Genomic DNA, 7,771 nt, shown 5'->3' on the forward strand with positions numbered 1-7,771 from the left:
GTTTGGGAGGCTCTTTCCCTCCCACCTTCTAGCCATTCTAGGCTGTGAGATTTGCAGTTGCGGAGCTGGTTGTGTTTGTTACTTCAGCTCTCATCTCCCGGGCTGGGACGCCCCAGGGAGTCCGAATCTCCCAGCACGGTCACGGGCGGTGGGCGGCAGCGAGCGGCAACAGTCCCAGCGGACATTTGCCCAGTACATGCCTGCGGTCCTGAGGTGCTTCCTGTGCAGTACCCCAAACCCTCTCCCAGTTAGGTGCTATCATTCCACTTGCTCGTTCGGAAGAGGAGGTTGGGCCTCCGAGAGGCTTAGGCGCTTGAACCTGGAAGCTTCTGGCTGTAGAACTGTGCACAGCACATCATCGTCTCATTTATATAAGCGCCTAACCACTACTATCTCATTTATATAGCTGGGGAAACGGATGCCTGGAAGAGAGGATTCACTCTTGGCAATCGGTGGCACGGCTGGGACGAGGATTCAGGTCTTTTCACAATTTGGGGCCTGCCCTAACTCTTGCCTTTGAGCAGCTGTGGATGAGGGCCTGGGCAGCAGGGAGACTTTGGGGGAGCACAGGGCAGTTGGCGGGTGTTGTGCTCAGAGCCAGGCCAGCATGGCAGGGAGAATGGCATTGTGGGGCAGGGACCCTGGCAGTCCTGTCGCCATGCGTCCCCAGCTCCTAGCATGGTCTGGGGCCCAACTCATATTTATGGAGGAAATAGCCATTCTTCCTCTTCGTCTTCTTAAGCTCTCTTCCCTGGTCCTTCAGTCAGCGGGCAGTCCAGATCCTTGGGGTTCTCTAGCCCTGCTGGGGGCAAACATTCGCTTTCTTAGCACAGACTGTCTCCTTGTTCTTCAGCTTTACAGATCGGTCCTTTATCTGTCCTGCCTCCACTCCAGATGGAAAGACCCTGGGGGCCAACGTTTTATGTTCTTATGCGTGCTTCATGGTGTTTATCACAAGGTTGAATATAAAATAAGCTCTCTATGAAAACAACAGTCTCCTGTTTTATCCAAGGGGTACATATTCACTGTTGCAAAATAGAAAAGAAACCAAAGGAAGAAAATTAAAATCATCCCCATGATAATTGCATCCTTTTCTTTAATGATATTTAATGGCATTGAGTTTTTCCCTTTCTCTTTTTATTATGCAAGAAATACGTATTTATTGTACAAATGTAAAAAATACAAGGAAGCAAAACCATTTTAATTCCCTGCAAACACCACTTCATAAGCCTGTCAACAATCCCATTAACAATGATAATGGCAATAACCACCTCTAGGTACCAGCAGTTCTACCTAAGTTTGTTAGAACTTTATTGAGGTATAATTTATATACCATAAAATCCCCTTGTCTTAACGAATAATGAATAGTTTCAATGCAAAGATTTTTACTAAATTTATGGGGTTGTGCAACGATCGGTATAGTCCATTTTATAATAATTCCATCGCCCCAATAAAATCCCTCGGGCCCATTTACAGTTAATCTCCAGCCCCAGGCAACCCCTAATCTCTTTGCCATCTGCGCAGTTTTGCCTTTTTCCCGACATTTCATATAAATGGAACAATACACTAGGTGATCTTTTGTGTTTGATTCATACACCGGTGATGTTAGGCGCAGCTTCTCCTTTCCAGGTGAGGAAACTGAGTCTTTGTGGGGACAGGTGACTTGCTGAGAGTAGCCATCTGGGCAGTGAGTGGAGTCACCTGGCCTCCGTGGAGGTTTCCACCAGCCTTCACCACCTTGTCCCTGTGACGGGGCTTTTCGCGTCCTGGCCTCTGCAGCCACATATTCATATGGGTTTTTTATTCCCAGAGGGATTGCACTCAATGTGTTCTTACGCCACTCTCTTTTTCACTTAACGATGGACTGTGAGCATGTTTCCATGGGATTAAGTGTCCGTCAGCGATAACCACAGCAGATTCTTGGCAAGCACAGCGTGGCACTGAAGACTCTGAGGTCTCATTGGCTGGACGTCAATACCAAGGCTGCCACTTATCCGCCACATGACTTTGGAAAATTTACTTAATGGCCGTGTGCCTCAGTTTCCTTGTCCGGGGAATGGAAATGGTCGAGCTGAGCTCCTCAGGCTGCTGTGAGGATTAAATGAGCTAATAAGTACAGAGCAGCTAGCCCCCAGGCACTGCTCATTTGTTGATTAACGAACAAACCCCTGCTTTGCACATGGATTTCATCCTGGAAGCTGGCATCCAGGACAGGGCAGCTCCGCACTTGACTGCCCAGCTGGAGACAGTCACATTGTCTCCCTGCTGCCTCTCCAAAGCTGGAAACTCGGCCAGCTTCTTCCGCTACTCTGTGGAGTAGCGGAAGAAGGGCCTGACAAGGTCTGCAGATTGTTGACAGCCTTTTTCTGGCTGGAAGTTCCTTCCTGGAGAGTTTAGGAACCGAGCTCCAGGGCTGAGAAGAATGCTAGGATCAGCCCCAGATGACAACGAGGGTAAAGGATCCCCAGTTTGTGGAATGGGAACAGGGGTCAGCTCCCCGCCCCAGCCCACTTGGGTCTAAGGTGACCCTGTGCGTTCTGCTTGCTGGTACCGGGAGCCAGAACGCAGTTCCAGCGCCATCAGTCAGCCTGCAATTAATGAAATGGAGGCACACATGCTGGTTTGCAGATTGTGGGTGGGAGGACAGGATGTGGTGGGAAATAGCTCGCTGACTCTAGGGGCGGGGGTGGCATTTGTCTGTGTTCCCTGGTGATTTGGCAACAGAGGCTGCTGGGCACTCACACGGGGGTGGTGGCCTTTGAAAAGCTCTGCCGGGACCCAAAACCTTCCCTTCTGTGGGGTCAGAGGTGGGGCCACCCGCACCAACCTCTGGGCACCAGGCACATCCCAGGGGGTGCAGCATAGAGCTGGGGACAGGCAGGAGAATGGGAAGGCCTGCCCTCGGGTGTGGGGTGCAGGGCCAGGAGCTGGGCAGGGGGCATGAGCCTAGGAGGGGAGCTCAGGCTGCAAAGGATGGAGCTCGACCACGGGGACTCAGAGGAGAGACCTGGGCCATCTGCTGGTGCCTACCAGCATGTGGAATTTGATATAAACAATCTAAAGACTTTGGGTAGAAATTCAGTTTTCTGGCTTTTCTTGGAGAACTAGAAGTTCGGTAGCATAGGCTGCATTCCTGCAAGGCAGTACCCCAACTGGGGCCGCACAGTGGCTGCTCCCTTTGGATGGGGCACCCACTTTCCAGTCTGATAGAGTCATCCAGCCCAGAAGCCAGTGCCATAGCTGTTCACCCACCTACACAGCTCGAGTTTCATTCTGTTTTTGTGAGTTTGTGACTTTTGGCCTGGGAATGCTGTGCTCAAGCTCTGGCTCCCTCCTTAGGGTGGTCAGAAGGCTCCAGAGGTAGTGACTCCACGCTGAGACCTGAAGCCCCAGCCTGTGCTATGAAGAGTGTTCCAGGCAGAGGGTATAGCAAGTACAAAGGCCGGGAGGCAGGAAAGGGCTTCCTGCGCTCTTGGAACTTGTGGAATGGAGTGCTCAAGGCAGACTACACACTGGGAAGAGGAAAGAAAATATTTTGGAACAGTCTGGAAAGATATCCCGGCTGGGGCAGCTGAGAATAGCCCACTAGGGATAGGCAAGAGAGGATAGAGCTCGCAGATGGCGAGTGGTTCGGGCAGCCAAGAGCTCCCAGGGCATCTCTGCCTTGAGGCTGACCTGGTCCTTGGGGATGATGGCAATTGCTGGGCACTGCCTATACCTGCTTCTGACCCTAAAGGGAATTTCTGCACTCCTTTTTTGGGGGAGCTCTCAGTAAACTGTCCTCATTCAGTAAACTGTCCTGGTTCAGTAACGTCTGCACCTCCTTCACCAGTTCTCATCTGGACTCAGGGTGGGAGGGTAGGGGGTTCTCCTTGGCTGGGACCTGCCATCAGAGCAGGGGCTGGGATGTCCTCTAACTTTGACTCTTCTGCAGCCTGACAGACCTCAGGAGGCTGCCCACCAGGGAGCCACCTGATTTAGGGCACTGGGTCTCGGTTGACGGCAGGGGGTGGGGACACAATACTGAGGAGCTGCCATTTGGGGGTTGCTTTTGGACTCTCTGATAGTGGGGAGAAGGCTACTCAGCTAAGCCCTATGTCTATGTGGCTCCCTCCCCTGGGCCCCAAGGAGGCAGCCGGCCTCAGTCTTGCTGGGGGAGAAGCAGAGTCCTGAGCCCCATGGGTGCTGTGCTGCAGGAGGACTTGCTGTCCCTTGGGGGCCCTTGTGAGCTTTGGGAGCTTCTCGGGACCTCAGGGAACACAGAGTCCTTTCTGTTCTGTTTTAAATACAATTTAATTTTTTCTAATTATGAAAGAAATGAGTGTTAATTGCAGAAAATATGGGCAAGAATGCAGAGAAAAATGATGACTACCGAGGTTATGCTGTGAAGCTTTTAGTACATAAGATTCTGATGTCTTCTCTTCAGTGGTGTGCTCACACGGTGTGGTGTGGACGGGGGCGCTGTGGAAGGTGAGGGACACTCTGGACTCGCGTGACCTGATTCAAAACCTCATTCTGTTGCTTGTTAGCGGCGTGGCCTTCAGGGAGCTTCTTTGTTTCTTTGTGCCTCAGTTTCCTGACCTGGAAAATGAGAATCACGGCATTGCTTTTCTTATGGGATGACACAGACCACACCATTTTGTGCCCTGTTTCTCTTGCATCGTTCCTTCAGTCAGTATGGATTTTATTCCAGAAATCTGGCACGGAAGAAGAGGCTAATTAGCTCTACAAATCAAATATTTCCTCACTCTGTGCATTCCGTCTGCCTCACTGGTGGGCTGTCCCTGTCACCCCTTGGGTCTCACTAGAACTGGCCTGGAAATAGTGACAGCCCAGCCTCAAGGCCTTTGCATGTGCCATGATGTGGGCTCACTGCCGCTCGTGTGGGGTCCCTTGGTGGCAGGCCGGCTGCAGGTTCTGTGCTGGGTTTGGCAAGGTGATCTTTGTCAGGATGGGGCCGGGCAGGGGCTGAAACTTGGGTCGAGCCCCCTGAGGCATGCTGCCACCATTCCCCTGAGGACCACCATCTGCCTGAGGTGTGGTCAGGGGCTGGAGTTAAAGAAGGGAGGAGTCCCACAGACTTTCTTCATGCCTCTCTCTTCCTTCACGTCTTTGCCTCCCCATCCATAGCTTCTCCCTTTCCCCTGAAAATTGTCCCAGTGAATTGAGAATTTAGGACCAAAACCCAGAAAGGAGGTTGGCTTGTGACACAAATCTCCCCCGAAGCCGGTGAGCACAGTCTTGGCTTCTATGGGGGAGGAAACTACAACGGTCCCTGTTTTCCCTGATTCTTCTACCCAGTGACAACAAACACCAGTGAATATCTCAGCTTATTACACTATGACTATTTTCTTAATGTCAGTATGAATTCTTGTACAGGATAGTCTGTATTAGTTGCAAGAGATCCCACTCTGTAGCTATTTCCTATTGCATGTAACCAGAATGAACAGTCTTATACTGAAAATGCCAATGGATTTCTGGTGTTTTCTCAGAATTCCTAGAGCTAGGGTTATTGGATCAGTATAGCTTTAATATATATATATGTATACATATATATATATATTGGGGCGCCTGGGTGGCTCAAACACCCGACTCTTGATTTCAGCTTAGGTCATGATCTCAGGGTTGTGAGATCAAGCCCCGCATCCAGCTCTGTGCTCAGGGCAGAATCTGCTTGAGATTCTCTCTCTCCCTCTGCCCCTCCCCCTGCTCATGCTCTCTCTAAATAAATAAATAAAATCTTTAAAAAAATATATATGCATTTTATTAATTTAATTTTTTCACTGCGTTAAGAACAGATAACATAAGATCTATTCTCAACAAATGTGTAAGTGTACACACAGTATTGTTAACTACTGGGGCAAGGTCGTACAGCAGGTCTCTGGAACTATTCATCTCGCAGAACTGAAACTTTATGACCTAATGAACAGCACCTCCCATGTCCCCGTCCCTAGCCTCTCCTCCGGCTTGCTTTTAAAGTAGTTGGTCTTTTCTGTGCTTCGGACTCTGGTGCAAATTCCAGGCCAATTAGCAATACACCAAAGTCCTAAGTTCTTCTCAGGGACAGGAAGAGACGTTTGGACTGGCTCCAGGGTCTTCACCAGGCCTGGCTTTTGGGACCCAATGGCTCCTTTCTCTAGGTTTCCTGAAAGCTTCATGGAGCCCAGCAGTAAAATCCTCCTGGTCATGTAGCACCCAGCAGAACGTGCCTCCTTCCTGGATGGCTTTTCCTGAAGTAGCACCTCGAACACACCTCGCTTGCACCTAGCGATGAGGAACAGACACAGAGTAGGTCCCTAGGACGTGGGTGCTGCTGGCCCTGCTCTGGGCTGGTGCCCCCATTGTGGGGAGAGGCTCTTGAAGGGGGCACACACATGCATCAGAGCCCTTGTACATGCACCGCACCACAGGCTTACCTCTGTGAGGCTGGCAGAGGACGGGTGACAGGCACTGATGTGGGAGAGGTCTTTGGGACATCATCACAGTGCCGTGGCCTTGTGGAAGGGAGAGGACTTGTGAGAGGTTGAGTTGGTCATGCGAGAGAAGTAGCCCCAAGGACAGAGGCTGGAGGGAGGGGTCCAGGCTGTCTGATAGGAGCAGTCTAACTAATGTCACAGGGGGCAGCCCCCAGGGGACTCCCCATGTAGGCTCTCAGTGGGTCCTGGTGGGAGGCCGCAGTGTCTGCTGCATGGCGGGGAAAGATCACAGTTTGGGGCATTTTGGGGCAAGGGGAGGTTCTCTGAACAACAGAGGCTCATTCCTTCATTCTTAGAATTAGGTGGCTTTTCCCCTTCCACAATTGTTTTCTGCAGTTGCTTCTAAATATCCATTTGCAAACTGTGTCGGTCTAGGATGGAATTTTCATTTGTCTGTGGCAAGCTGAGAAAGAAAAAAAAAAGACTGTGAACTGAATTTTTAATGAGGCTAGATTTATTTAATTTAAGGACTCTCCTTTCTTCTGATGTAATGACCTTCCTTTTGGTATTAAAACATTCTTTCTTTTATGAAATGATAATGAAAGTAAATGGCATTCTCTTTCACCTTCCTCACTTAGCAATTTAAAAAGCTGGAAGTTCTATGTGGATACTCTTCTGTGCGTGCCCCCCCTTTTGTGTTTGTGTGTGATCTTAGTCAATAAAAATCCAAAAATTTAAGGTCTACTGGGTAAGTCCTCTTAGGAGTGAACCTAGCCCATGGTTTTACTTATCCTCATGTTTGTTTTTATCCAAAAAACTCCTTATTTGATAAATATCAAGGGCCCTCCCTGTGCCAGGCGTCATATTGGGAGCTATGGTGGTGAGCCTGGCTGGGGGTGGGGTGGGTCACACTTGGCCAAGCTTCCCAAGGCCTTGACCTTCCTCTGGTAGACTAAAATCCCTCCCAAAGATATCCATGTCAAATCTCTGAAACCCATGAATGGACTTTATTTTGCAAACACTGTGATTGAGTTTGGGATCTTGAGAGGAGGCATTTATCCTGGATTATCCAGTGGCTCCTAAATGCAATCACACGTATCCTTTTATTATAAGAGGGGCAGAGGAAGTTTTGAAACAGACACACAGAAGAGAAAAAGGCAATGGGAGATGGAGGCCTCAAGTAGGAGACCCGAAGCCACCACAAGCTGGAAGGACAAAGAGCAGGTCTTCCCCCAGAGCCTCAGGAGGGAGTGTGGCTCTGTCAATACCTTGACTTTGGATTTCTGGCCTCCAGAACTGTGAAAGAATAAATTTCTGTTCTTTTCAGCCACCAAGTTTGTGGTGATTTGTTATTG

This window comes from Eumetopias jubatus, unplaced genomic scaffold, assembly GCF_037043125.1.
Source record: "Eumetopias jubatus isolate StellerSeaLion01/CBP00866 unplaced genomic scaffold, mEumJub1_p1.0 scaffold_5, whole genome shotgun sequence".
Classification (NCBI taxonomy): domain Eukaryota; kingdom Metazoa; phylum Chordata; class Mammalia; order Carnivora; family Otariidae; genus Eumetopias; species Eumetopias jubatus.